Source organism: Rhinopithecus roxellana, chromosome 13, assembly GCF_007565055.1.
Source record: "Rhinopithecus roxellana isolate Shanxi Qingling chromosome 13, ASM756505v1, whole genome shotgun sequence".
Lineage (NCBI taxonomy): Eukaryota > Metazoa > Chordata > Mammalia > Primates > Cercopithecidae > Rhinopithecus > Rhinopithecus roxellana.
The window spans coordinates 69,033,465-69,048,468 of record NC_044561.1 but is presented as its reverse complement, the minus strand read 5'-3'; the positions used below and the strand labels follow the sequence as shown (position 1 = coordinate 69,048,468).

Sequence of the window (15,004 nt, the reverse complement as noted above, 5' to 3'; positions counted from 1 at the left end):
TATGAAAGGCTTGGTCTTGAATTCCGTAAATTTCTGGGCAAGCGGGTCAGGTCCTAGATAAATCTCTTAACATTTTGCAATTTTTAAAAACCATCCTTAGTTTGTGACTTTCACACACACACACACACACACACACACACACACACACTCTCAGTCACTCACACATACATATGTATACCTTGTTACTTACCCATTCCTCCAATCCAAACACAGACTCAGTCTTACTCATGCTTCAAGAATTTTTGTAATGACTGGTCAGGAGGAATCCCTCTACGATGAGGAGATAGGCAGTCAGAAGCCTAGGAGGGCTGGGCATTAGAGAAAACCCAGGAACCCTGGTTCTTTGGGTTGTCACCACGGGATTATAGTTAGTTTGGAGCTAGAGTGTCCTTGGGGAGATCTGTGGTAGATCATTTGATTTAAATGACTGAAATGTAAAAGTTTGAAAGTTTGTGTTTAACACTTAATGCATAATAGACATTGTGCTTTTCACATGCATGATTTCATTTAAGCCTACATCCTATGAAATATGAAATATATTCATCATTTTACTGATGAAGAAATTGAGGCTTAGAGGAAGATTAACTATCTTAGGCTTCATGGAGTATACTCAAATGCTCTTCAAATAAGGCATTTCCCAGCACAGATTTTCTTCAAGTGCCTTTGTAATGTTCATAGCTTTTTATTGTAACAGCAGGAAGGTTATACTACAATAGTTTATTCCAGCCCTAATGTTCTATGACTTTGTGTCTTCAGGCAGCAAGTAGGATTTTGAAGAACTAGGACTCAAAGCAAGGAATCCTCTTGTAGATATACAGTGGCAGATAAAATGAAGAAACACTTTTTCACTCTGTCACCCAGGCTGGAGGGCAGTGGCACGATCTTCGTTCACTGTGAACTTCACCTCCTGGGTTCAAGTGATTCTCCTGCCTCAGCCTCCTGAGTATCTGGGATTACGGGCACTCACCACCATGCCTAGCTAATTTTTGTGTTTTTAGCAGAGACGAGGTTTCACTATGTTGGCCAGGGTAGACTGGAACTCCTGACCTCAAGTGATCCACCTGCCTTAGCCTCCCAAAGTGTTGGAATTATAGGCGTGAGCCACTATGCCTGGCCTGAAGAAACTCTCTTGAGTATGTTCTACCTACATGGAAGCTCCATGGAGCCATAAGCTCATTCCACGGGTTAGGAGAAGGAATTTGTATTGGCAGCACATACAACTTGAACAGAAAGTGGGGCAAAGCCAAATGGGTACTCTTACATGAGAATACTGTGTCCTAGGAGTCAGGAATGTTCCCCTTAGTATCCTCATAATTTTCTTCCATTGTCTTTTTTTGGCAGATATCTTCTGAAATTATAATTTGTACTTTGCAAAAGAAAATGGGCCATAAAAATTATTTTAAATCAAGTAAAGACTCATGAGATTTATTTGGTTACAGTGAATAAACTTGACAAAATGTTGAGAAGAGTTGTTAAAACAAGTATACATTAAATATACTAACAATTACATTTGGTTACATGTTTGTAAGTTATGGTTATTTAGAAAAACTGCATAGAAACCCAAACCTTAAAAAGCCTGCAAATTAAATCATTAGCTTTTCTCTTCTCTAACAAAGTAGGGTGACTAGTTCTTGGATTAACCCAACTATAACATGGATGGAGCACTTGATTATCTTACAGAATATTCTGTGTCTCACCTAAACCTCACAACAACCTTGTAAAGCATTATCCCCATTTCATGGATGAAGAAACAGGCTTAGAAGTGGAAAGGTAGATTCTCAGCTTGCGCAACCATGTTATGTGGCTTAGCTATTGAACTTGAACCTAGATTTGGGACTTCATTTCAAATATGACTTTTTAAATTAAATCTTTGTATCTTGTATGGAAACAATATCTCACTAGCTCTCAGATGTTATTTACCCTGCTACTTGTTAAAAATATCTCATTTAAAAAATTCAGCTTCATAGCCTTTCAATTTCCCTTTAAGAGTCAAATGAAAGTATTAATTCTAAACTGAAGTTGCCTAAACAGAAAATCGTTACATGGGGGAAAGTACCAGTTTCTAAGTATTTTAAAAAATGTTGCCAGACAATCCATGATATAACTGGAGGTCACTAGTCCTTCTAATTTTTAACTACAAAAATATTATAGAAATTTGTGTTTAGCCCACATTTCTAACAGTTGAATCAAAGGTATTTATGAACATTATATTGAGCAAGTCAAAACCTGCAATTAAGAATGACAGGAATACATTTTATGTTAATGATAAAAACAAACGTGGGCTTGATATTTAAATGAAAATGTTTGCATTTAGGATACTACTGATAAATCTTTTAAATAACCTTACTTTTAAAACTTAGTTTAAGGTTGAACATCCCAGTGACCAGATTATGATTAACAGATTGAAAAATGATAAAGCCTGAAGTCTAAGTTTATCCAGCAGGGTGACTCATGCTTCTTTGTCATCCTCCCACGGCAGCAATTTGTTCCATGTGAATGCTAGTAACAGGCATCATACCCTGTTAATGCTAACATGTAGGAGTCAGTTGGAGGTAAAAACCCCTATCACGATTAGCATTAACAGCATACAGCCTACAGCAAGCCTTCAGCACTCAGAGGATGAGGCATAAAGAATTTAAACCACAGATTTCCCCTTCCTGGTTTGTGCCACCTGCAAGAGAGAAAGAAATGTTTGTGTATGCACATGCGGTTATAAAGCTGGAGTGACAGAATATAGTAAATCTGAAAGGAAACTAGTCCATTTTCTCTTGAAAGGAAGGAGCTAATTAAATCCGTGGAAGTAATTTGTTGAAAGTGGTAGAGAAATTGGCAATTAAAAGATGACATTGTTACCTTTAGGCATATTTGAAAACTTTTTGAAAATTATGTTTTCAATTCTATTCTCTAGTTTTGAATCAGGTACACATATGTATCATCTTCTTTAAATCAAAAACAAAAACCACTCTTCAGCGTTTCCAAATGCCAAAATGCAAAGAGGGAAGCTTGCATTCTGACACAGTACAGTTTTTTTTTTGTTTTTTTTCTGGTTTGTACTTCATCTGGGAGCTAGACAATTAAAGGCCCAAATATTCAAAATGGTCCTTTATGATTTATGAAAATTAAAACCCAATTAACCTGTTTTATAAAGGTAGAGTTAAGGCTGAATTTTTCATTCTGTAATAAATAGTTGAAGTTTTACCTTTATTCTTTCAGGAAATACGATACAAGCAATGGAGGTTTGCCTACAAATGAATCTATCTGAAAATGTCCCCGTCTGCTATTTAGAGATTCCTTTGGGGAAAGCAATACCCAGTGGCTTTGGTTTTGACTACATAAAGGAAGTATGACTTAAAGAGTCCTCTGTGTTTCAAACTACTTGTCTTAGGCAGAGGGTTGATTAAAAAAAAGAACAAGATGAATTTGCTACTTCCTTTTAGAGTCAGATTTTACTCTCTCAGATAAAGTGACATTTCTCCCACAGGTTTCTGATTTCAGTGTTACTATAGCAGAACCTAGAAGTTAGAGTATCATTCAAGTATGTGGTCTCCTGCAGTACAAGAGGGGAATCACCTTTTCTTTTATTTAATAATGAAACCAGCTAGATACAAAAATGTGACTAAGTTCAAAAGAAACGTATGAAGTAAAAAATTCCCCAGTGAATATATTTTGACGGGGCAGAATATCGTGGTTTGGAAATTTCCAAACCAAGGAAATATATCATTCTTACTGATAGTATTTTTTTTAAACTTTACTGTTTTCTGAGATGAATTAGTTGATGATGAAAAAATTTGGATTAAATGATGTCATTTCAGGAATTCAATTCATTTTATAGAATTTCAGTCAATAAAGATTGTAAAAATAAGGACTTTTATCCCCCCTTACAGGGTCCTGGTCACAGTAATACATATTAATAATACATATTAATAAATACATATTAATAATCTAGCGTTAGTGCCTCCCCAGTCGAGATAACTCACCCTTTTCTTAAAAAGATGTGTTTAATTTGTATTGAAGGTAAATTGCTTGCATACTATTCTACCCATAAATTTTATTCCTGTTCTTTAAAGGTAACATATGAGCACAGGTATTAAAATAAATATATTTAGTATACTGATTGGCTTTTCCCTCTTTTTAAATATACATCTGAATGCCTGATTAGAGCACTCAGAAAAGCGACAGTGTTTTTGATAATGTGTTATATATATTAAAAATTCTAATAGCTTTTTTATTGGTTCAAACTCTAAATGTATATTGAAATAAAACATGTCACACAGGTCCCCATTTGTTCTCAAACACAACCTTGTCATACAGGCGTGATGAATTCCTAATATTGCAGAGAAATGAGAAGTTTGTCTAAATATACTGTAGAACCTTAGGTCATATTTAAAACACAGTGATTGATGAAAAACATTAATGAACAGAATAAAGGAGAACATACCCCAGAATATATATATGTATATTTTTTTCAATTTAAAAATAGACTTTTAAGGACAGTAAAATGACCAGAAGGTCGTTCATCCATCAGTGTGGAGTCTACATCCACTTCCAGTGTTTTTGACTGGGCTAAGCAACCAGCAACAGAATTGCTATGTGCCTGAGTGGGAATTAGTGGTCGTAGACAACAAAGGCCAGTCTGTTAGCCAAGGCACTGGGCAGAGGGTGCTTTCATGAGGTAATAAGAAATGAAGTACTTCTTTCTGGAATCAGTGTGGCCACCAGCTGGTAAAGTGGCAGGGGAAGAATTATACACAATTATAAGCCTGACAATCAGTAGTGACAGTGCTAACCAATAATGTAACAAGCATAATGTTTAATGTGTAGCAATACAAGAAGGATTTATATGAATTATACATTAGAAATTAGATTGGGGTCTTTGACTAGGTAGTTCTGCAGATATACTTCCAGTCCTCCCCTCACGCCACAATACTTATGCCTACCACATGAAATATCCATTGTCAGTATAAGCTTTACTATGTAGCATAGGTTCCAAGTTAAATGTTCTTAACAGAATTACTACACACTGAGTATCAAAATCATTCCTTCTCACAGTGGGTAAAAAATCTACCAAGAGGAAGCACTGTGTAGACCAGATTAATGATAACACCAAGTATCTTTCATTATATGACAGGCAATTCTTCCTCTTGTAGTAAGAATGAAGCTGAAGGTGGCACTTTGGGAAATTTTTCCTTAGATTATGCTTTCCCGAAGGACATTTTTTCGGGGGCAGGGTGGGGTGTTAGCATAAGATTTAAGAATATCTGGCCAGGTGCGGTGGCTCACGCCTGTAATCCCAGCATTTTGGGAGGCTGAGGTGGGGATCACAAGGTCAGGAGTTCGAGACCAGCCTGACCAACATGGTTAAATCCCGTACTAAAAATACAAAAAAATTAGCTAGGCATGGTGGTGCGTGCCTGTAGTCCCAGCTACTCAGGAGGCTGAGGCAGCAGAATCGCTTGAACCTGGGAGGCAGAAGGTTGCAGTGAGCCGAGACTGTGCCACTGCACTCCAGCCTGGGCAACAGAGCAAGACTCCATCTCCAAAGAAAAAAAAAGATTTCAGAATATCCTTTTATTCTTACCTTGTTGATTTGCCAGGAAAGACGTTATCGAAACTATATATTCAGAGCATAATATGTCCTAAGTTTGTCATTAAAGTTCTGGTTTTCCTTCAAAAATTTTTTATTGTGGTGAAATATGTAATGTAAACATAATGTAAGTTTAACATCTTAACCACTTTTTGTTTTTTGTTTTTTGTTTTTTTTTTGAGACGGAGTCTCGCTTTGTCACCCAGGCTGGAGTGCAGTGGGGCGATCTCGGCTCACTGCAAGCTCCGCCTCCCAGGTTCACGCCATTCTCCTGCCTCAGCCTGAGTAGCTGGGACTACAGGTGCCCGCCACCATGCCCGGCTAATTTTTTGTATTTTTAGTAGAGATGGGGTTTCACCGTGTTAGCCAGGATGGTCTCGATCTCCTGACCTTGTGATCCACCCACCTCGGCCTCCCAAAGTGCTGGGATTACAGGCGTGAGCCATCGTGCCTGGCCATCTTAACCACTTTTAAGTGTACAGGTCAGCTGTATTAAACAGTCATAATGTTGTACAACCATCATTAGCATACATCTCCATAACTCTTTATCTTGTAAGGATCTCGTTTTATGTCTAAATCATAGGTTATATTCTTCTACAATTATGTATATTTCTATATTGCTGCTTATTCTCAGCACCAACCATTTAATATTTGCAACCAAAGGAACTGCACACCATACAGTTTTCTTTAAAAAAAGTTACAGCGGTCAAATTTCAGAACCAAAGCGACTGTGGGATAGCTCTAAATTTATTTACCCTGAAATATACAAATAATTTAAAACTACCAATTTGTTGTTACAAATCAAATGTACATCTGTTTTTACCGAAAGTCATCTTATATTGATGTAGCAATACAAATTCTAGGTCCAAAGCCATTTTAGTAGGTGAAATGTAATTATGTTGTTGAAAATTGAAGTGATTTAGTTTAGGTCTAAACTTCCTCTAAATATTTTCCCACTAACATTTATGTGTACCAATCAAAAACATAATCATTAAGATGGAATAATGTTGATTCCTATTTGCATCCATTTGCTAAAAGCAATTAGCATATACTTGCATATGTGGAAGCAGTATCTGGCTTTTCTATCAGAATTTATTCTGATTCTCTATATTCTGCAGCTGCAGTTTGGGTTTATGTCATGGAAATAAGCAGTGATTAATGCAAGTATATAAAAATCAGGATTCTGTGAAACTTTGGATTTGTCATAATCTTTAGAATAACAACGATTTCTTCGTTACCTTTTGAGGCAGGGTCAAAAGTTGCAAGTGGCTGCCCACATGATGCACCAACAACCTGCCTCTATGAAAACTCTGCATCTGTCAGAGTGTTTCCCCTCCCTGTTACTTAAGACAGAATTCCTTACCATTAGAGCCATCTCCATTGGGTGGGAGAGCCAAGGTGACAGGTAAGGTCTCTGGTAGGTTGTTCTTGAAATGCAGACAGTTATCTGGGGAAAGAGGGTTGGGTTGAAGTTGACACATCGCCTTAGATGTGTTTATTAGGTTAGTTAGTCATCTTTGAAAGCAGAGATCAAGGGCTGAGGAGAGAGGACCTGGGATAGGTAGATGTTAATGGGAAAAAAGAGTAATTTAGAGGAAAGATAAGGATGTACTCCAAATAGTTTGATAGTTCAGTAGTTTTTTATTTATAATTTAAGCTCACACTTTTCATGTACAGCATAAAGCAGCAACAAATTAAGTATGTAGACTATCATCTGAGTTTTAGTTCTCTGAGTTTCAACCTCTCTACATGCTATAAAATGTCATATAAAGTGTTTAATTTCTCAGAGATTCTTGAAGACTTGCAGTGTTCTCTGACAAAAAGAATCCAAATGACTGCCTTTCTAAAGTGTATTTATTTGTGTAAAGTTTATCACATATTTTCTGTAGAATATGATTCTGTGTTACATCTCAGTAACTGACGTTAAAGATGAGTCAACTGCTCTGCTACCAGGGAATGAGGTAAAGAGTATTATGTTTCCTCTTAACTTCACATGAGTTCCATCATTAATAGGGGATTGATGGTGTGACTTACTACTGATTGAGATGGTGGCCAACTGGGGTCACATCTTCTGAAGCACACAAACTCATCTTTAAAGGTAAAAATGGATTGTTCTGTAGGAATAACTTACATCCTGAAATCTTGGTGAATGATAAGATTACCACTTTTCAGATCATTAACTTTAGATATAAGAAAAATTCCCTGAATAAGCCATTGCTACGGGAAAAATTATAAACTTTTCATGTCATGATATTTTATTTACTTCCATAAAAACTTAACATCACTTCTTGATATTTCTAATTGAGAGTTCTTTATTGAAAAATAGCAACTGTTTCTCAATTAAGAGCTCCTTATTGAAAATAGCAGTTTGCACACAAAATAGCATAACATTCTTTTCTGTATTTTGAGAACTAAGAAAATAAATGTTTTTAAAGATATATGCCAATAGTGATATTTAACACATAAAGGTGTGATGGATTTTTGAAGTGTCTTAGAAGAAAGTCAGTGTGGATATTGCAGAGTCACTGTGGAAATGTGTATCAGTGACTGTTTAGTTGTAAATGCACAAAAGAGAAAGAATGGCAGCCTTAGAGGATTATCCTGCTTTTCCCAATTTTAGAACCAGGAAGCTTTTACTGAAATGACTTTGTGGAACAAGCTAAGTTACCTTCCCAGTAGTTTTATTATGGACAGTAATTAGTGCTGTCACTTTTCTGATGAAGATGTGTTAAAAAAAAAAAAAAAAGGTTAGGAATTTCCTCTTCCCCACCAGACTGATTCTGTGGAATAAGCAGAAGCAGGATGACAGCCAGCTGGAGTCTGACTGCGGGGACTCGCTTCCTCAACACCCTGACCTCACACTGGCTCAGCGGCAGGTCTGAACTGTGCTGAAATGTTATAGAACAAATGTGAATAAAGCTGTGGGTAGGGAGGGGAGAGCTAGTGGGAGAGATGTATTCTGTTGCTTTAAGTGATGGCCATTCTTTCTTATTTCTTGTTTCCACAAAACGTTTTCCATTTGTCTAACAAACTTCTTAATATCATATTTCCATAAGAGAAATTTAATACTTTTTAAAATTTATAATTCGATTTTGATGTCTTTTCTCCCCACTCCAGGGAACAGAAAATAGGGTGGCTGTTATCTGCTCTGGAGTATTTTGTCACTCTTCCATGAGGCCTCCTTTGTGCATTTGAGTTCACTGTTTATGCTTAACACTGAATTTCAACAAAATGCCTCATTTGGAACTTATTATGTGTTACCTGTTTGTTGTTTATATCCATATGTCTGTATCATCGGACAAAATTGCTTTTCTATTTCTGTAAGCTACAGTTTATCTTTTTCTGCTTCCACACACCATAGTGGCCCCAAGCAAGGAAGAATTTGTGTGCTAAAAACTATTTAAGGCAAATAGAGCAAATTCTGTAAACAAAAGGTTTGGTTTTGCCTTTTTAAAAATTCACTCTTAATGGATGGGATCCCCTGTGTTACAAGGCAAAGACCATTTACATGTTACATTCCCATGGCATTTGACCCAATGCTCTAACAAACCAAATGAGGGTCATGATCGCTGCTCCACAAGATGTCACCATACACACTCTTAGGCACTAGATATACCTACTTCAAGTTGTTCAAGTATGGACCTGTCCTCTTTGCCTTCCTTATCTTGTACTCTCAGATAGCACACTCCTGGAGGCTGGTTTCTCCTCATCGCCTGATGGGTCCCTGCTTGTCTATCTTCCCCAAGGTGGCTAGTCCTCTCTCCATCCTCTGTCAGAGCACTTATCACACTGGATGGTAATTATTTCATGCGTCTCTTCTTAGTGCTGAGGTGTATGTGATGGCAGAGACTGATATATATCCCTCAGTGCTGGATATACAGCTGACAGATACTCACTACATACTTTTGAATAAATGTTTGAGAGTTTCCAAAGGCATTTCTTTCTGCACAGTAGGCTTTTATTTGGCACTGGAGCATTTCAGGACTTAACCGATATGCAGGTTCTTGGAGAATTTAGTAGAAGCTTACAAATGTGGGGATATATTAATAAGATTTGTTGGCATTCCAGATTGGCAGTGGACCCTTTTTAGAAGATTCCAGGCTTGGATCTCAGTCTGTCAAGTATAAAGTAAAGCTGGAGAATACTGGTAGAAATCATCATCTGGACTTGTGGGTAAAAACTAAGTTTCATCCCGGATTTTAAAAACCACTCTTGGATGCTATAATCATATGTTTTCATTGCATAGAACCATGTCCTTGTTCTTAGGAGATCCGTGCTGAAACATCTAGAAGTTAGATGCCAGATTTGCATATAGATATAGAGAGAGAGATGGGTAGGGACACAGAAAGATAAGCCAATGTGGCAAATATTAATGATTAGCAAATCTAATTGAAAAGCAGGAGTGTTCATTGTTCTGTTGTTTTCAGCTTGCCTGGGTTCCATTCCATACCCCACCAGTGTTACTAGCTGTGTGGTATTTGGCAAGTTAATAAACCTCTTTAAGTTTTAGTTGTTTCCCTGAAAATGGAGATAAAGGTATAACCTACTCAGAAAGTCTTGTGAAGATGAAGTGACAATGCAAAACATTTAGTTGGGTGCCAGCCTCATAATCAGGGTTCAGTGAATGATGGCCGTGATACTAATGACATCAGTCATCAGTGCTTAGTGAGTACTTTATAAGTACCCTACATCGATCACATGTTACACTTGCTATTTTAAAAGTACAAGCCCAGATACATTTACCACTGTATAATTGAACCATTATATAAATTAGAGGTTATCTACAAGCAGGTAAAAGCCAAGTTAAAATAATTCTTTGGTTTATCCTAATTTTTAAGTTGTAAAGTAACTGCTAAAAGATACACCAAAATGTTTTCTTGGAAATAGTTTTCAGAAGTATTTTAGTAGTTTTCGTTTGGTTAAGGAGAAGGATATGCATTCTGAAACAAAAATTCTAAAAACCAAACAACTTTTTACCGTGTCATTGTGATCTCTGAAAATTCGTGACACAGTAAAATGTCTTTAAAATGTCTTTACTTTCTCAGACTGCATTTGTATCTCACCTTCCAAATTGATTTCTTATAATACACAAGATCATCCACTGAAACAAAATAATAGCAAACACACAGGGCTCCCTCTGTGCCAAGCACCTAAGTGTTTGATGTATACTAACTCCGTTATTCCTCCTCACAACCTTAGGAATGAGTATTTACACCCTCCCCATTGAAACATGGGGGGGCCTTGAGGCGCAGGCAGGTGAAGTAACTTGCACAAGGTTAATCAGTGGCTAAGGAGCATGCGGCTGGGTTGCCCACCTGGGCAATCTGACACCTGTTTCCCATGCTTGGAACCCTTATTTGTGTGAGCATACAAAGGACCATAGCATTTTGTTAAGACAGCCAGGAACTTATTATTTGTGTAGAACACTCGTTTATGGAGAACTGGCATAAATGTCATTGTAGGGCATTGTTTCACCTTATCCAAACTTCAGCCTCACAACTTCAGCCTCACAATTTCATTAAATCACCTATTTGATATTCTTCACTAATCTTTCCTTCTGCCAGTGCCTTAACCCTATCTACTCACACAAGGTAGCCATATCTGTGCTAATCTGTCCTAACAATTAGCACAGATATTAGTGATCTGTGCTAATTGATTAATATCTCTGCTAATTGTTTCTCAGAATTAGCAGAGATATTCACAATCTGTTTTAAACTACAGCAACTTAAGCCATGTTAAGCCTCACTTTCTGGTGAGTGTGTCACTGTGTGTAAGGGTGGTGATTTTAGGAATCACATGTTCTTCCACATTGCTGAGAGCTGTGGACTTTGAGTGAGGGTGCTGAACTGCTCAGACATATGATGTGCTTATTTGAGGACAGATGTGCTTTTGCGCTGGTTTTGCTTAAGGCTCTGAATATTGTAAGCCCAAAGACATTGATTGATGGACAGAACTTAAGTGTTTCAGGGCAGATGAGAATTGCACAGCAGTGATCATATTAAAAGCATTGCATTTCCTTAAGAGCCTGAGATAAGAAAAATTTTTTCATATATATATATGAAACTCATACATGAAAGTTGTAGCTACTGAGAGGTGGGATAAAAAGAGGCTTTTAAAATTGTAACATTTTTCCTTGAAAAGTAGTGTTTCACAATTGTTTTATTCTATCTAATTTAAGGAAACATGTAACAGTTTTGAGTCCAGTAAGATTAGTGAAAGACAAAAATACATTCTATAGTGAATTATGGTGGTACTTACTTTGACTTTCTTTGGACATAGAGGATCTAAATTTACTAAAGACCAGCTGTGTCTCAGGAGGTATATGAAAGTGAACTTGGTAGGTACACTGGAATCACAGAATTTCATCAGTTTAAAGGATTTTAGAAATGATTCAGTCCCGGCCACCCATCAGCTACCCATCTTAGAGATGAGAAAAATGAGGCACAGAAATCTGCAGAGTTGATACTAGAAACAAACTACGGTTCTTAGACTGGTGTTCCTTCACCAATATTAGGCTTCTGCAGAGTGGCAGCCTCATACCAAAACAATAAGGCTATTAAAATCAATAGCTTCAGCTAAGCAGTAGCCAATGACTAACAAAAATGGAGACACCAACTGGTTAAGGATAGAGATGCTCAGTCCAAGTGAAGGCCAAGAGTCTACATACCACTTTCCTCTATTCAAGCTATTTATGCCTACTACGTTTAGAATACTGATTATGAAAGTGGACCCCCAAAGAGGGTCATGACTGAGGTTCAAGGAAGCCTCTAGCCTGCTGACGCCGAATGCAAAATGGTGTGTGAGGATGCACATTAAAAAAAATTTTCCGGGAAGAAGATATAAAATTTCCAGTTAGATTCTCAAGGAGGTAGGAATAAAGGATTTTAATAACTGTTACTCTAAAATGAAAGAATTCCTTTAAATTGAATGGCAGATCTTAGTCATGACATGAAAAGCTGATAAATAAAAAAACTTTCAAAAGTTAAAACCTAGGGCTTTTTGGGGTAGATTTTTTGATTTATAGAAGACTGTTAAGATGAGGTATTGAAAGATGAAGGTTACAAATGTTCCATGTTGGCACATGGAAAGTAAAGAATGGCAAAATTTGTAGCACATTCTAATTAGTTCAAGTGTTTATGTTACCAAAATTGAAATGCTATCAGATTGCATAGTAACATCCTGATAGCCTTTCCTCTAACTTTTTGGGTTTGTAAGGGTAGGGTGGTGCCTATCCTGCTCACTTTTGTCTCTCCAGCCTCTAGCATAGCGTCCAGCACAGGCAGACTGTGATGACTTTTTTTTTTTTTGGTAAAGACAGTGAATTACACTTTTTACACATGATTAGGTTAAAACAAGAGTAGATATTTGTGCAAACACCACTCTTCCCCCTTGAAGTGGTTGTAGGTTTCAGACAGTGCTAATTTTTCTCTTTCTTAATGTGTGTGGTTAGGAAGCTGGGTCCTGTGGCCAGAGTGAGCTGACCCGCTATGTGAGGAAACTTGCTTGTCACAGCCTAATAAGGAGTAGTCCTTGCGGCAGAAGTAATTAGTAAATGTGCTTTGGTCATTTGACAGAAATCAGGGAGGCAGCAAGGAGTCATGGAAATGAGCCCAAACTGAGAGTCAAAAACCTGTGGTCTGCCGACACCCCCATCCCACATCCGTACCTAAAAGCAGGCTGTGCACTAGGGACCTAGTGACCTTACTAGAAAAAACTCAAATTATCTGAGCCACAAGTCCTCATGGGCAAAATGTGGATACCACCACCTAACCCTGCCAATTTCCTATCATTGTGACTATCAAATTAAACCACAGGCAGGAAGTTGCCTTGAAAACTTTTTATAGCATATATTACTGTTCACATAGATAAGCAATTAACTTTACATATACCCGTTTTTAAAAGATCAGTCCTGTGATTAAAACTTTGGCTGCCCTAATTCACTTCGATTATACATTATGTTAAAGCCATATAAAAGAGGCACTACTTCTTCAGAGAGATGAATGGAGATTACAAGCAGTAATTTTGGCTTTGGAATATACACATAATGTCCACTTGACCTCATCTGTTTGACACAAAATGTAAACTAAATTATGAGCATCATTAGATACCTTGGCCTTTTCAAATCACACAGGGTCCTGGATCTGCTGTGTGATGCTGGTGAAGTAACTTCATTTCTCGGCCCCAGCTCCTTAATTTTTAACATACTTTGGATTCTTATATCTTTGTCAGCTGTCAACTTCAGTATTTTCAGGTAAACTTCTATCCATAGTCATCTCAATATACCTGCTTTAGATGATACAAACTTCAAAAGATCCAGCTCTCCCTCATAAAATGTGGAGGACAGACACCAACGGGGTTTTGTGAGAGTAAAGGCAACCGCTCAGCAAAAACGCACCCTGGCACAACAGGAGCGAATAATACAGACGCTGATTGAGCGTTTGCTCCATCTTCACTTCTGTTAAATGAAGACATTGATATTTAAAATGCTATGAGTCTAACTTTGTAAAATTAAAATAGATTTGCAGTTATTTTTCAAAATAGAAAAGATACAAGTTTTGAAGGCAGTCTTTTTTTCCACACTGCCCCTGTAGTGTGTTTTACACACTTCTCTGGCGGCTTCAACAGGGAAGTTGGTCCAGGGCCATTATACAGGTACCTCCCCAACCATCCAAGGAAACTTTGCAAAGAAGCTCAAGTATTAGGTTTCGAACACCCCTCCTTCCCCCGCCTCGGCCCGGGGGAATCCTTCCAGCGCAATCTCTGGTCCCGGGCGAGGCGACACCTCTGAGTCCCCAGGGGGCACCCGCAGACGCGCGCGGGACCGAGCCGGGCTCTACGGCCACGTGCGCGCTGCCCCCGCCTTACCCCGCCAGTCCACCCGGCAGTGGCCCTCGCACCGAGGTCCCCCGGCGTCCCTGCCACGTTGAAGAGAGGAAAGGCGGGCGGGAGCGCGAGACTGAAGTCGGCGTACCTGCAGTGCCAGGAGCGTCTCCTTGGTTCCCTGCGCTTGCTCTGCGGGCGGCTTGGGGCTCTGCGATCCGCTCCATTCCCAAGGCTGCAGGCGGCTCTGGGCCCGGGCTCGGCTGCGCACAGGAAGCCCGCGCCTGCGAACGTGCGACCCTTTTATAACTCACTTGTGACTCATAACCGACCAGGCGCCTTTTCTGCAAACCCCCTCCCCCCCCCCCCGCTTCTCCCCCCTCCTGCCTGTTCTTGGAACCTACGGCTTGAAAAACTTTTTTCTTTTTAAAGGAAAAGTCGAAAAAGCCCAGCACCCGGGGAGTTGGTGTTTTCCCCTTTCCCTTTCTCGTGGGTCATTGCGTGTGTGTATTTTTTTCTCTCGATACACGCCGTGTACTTTCCTGCACCCGCGCGGCAAGGCTCAGCCTCCAACCTTTGTTCTTAAAGAAAAGGAAACGC

At 38.6% G+C, this 15,004-nt stretch overlaps 1 long non-coding RNA gene across 1 annotated transcript; it reads right to left on the bottom strand.

The window, feature by feature from the left end:
• Positions 1–1,394: 1,394 nt before the first annotated feature.
• Positions 1,395–14,726, bottom strand: LOC104678213. Its single transcript, XR_004052475.1, has 3 exons — positions 14,556–14,726; positions 6,948–7,031; positions 1,395–2,671 (listed from the first exon to the last, which is right to left on the bottom strand). It is a non-coding gene; the product is annotated as an uncharacterized LOC104678213 (long non-coding RNA).
• Between the last annotated feature and the right edge of the window lie 278 nt (positions 14,727–15,004).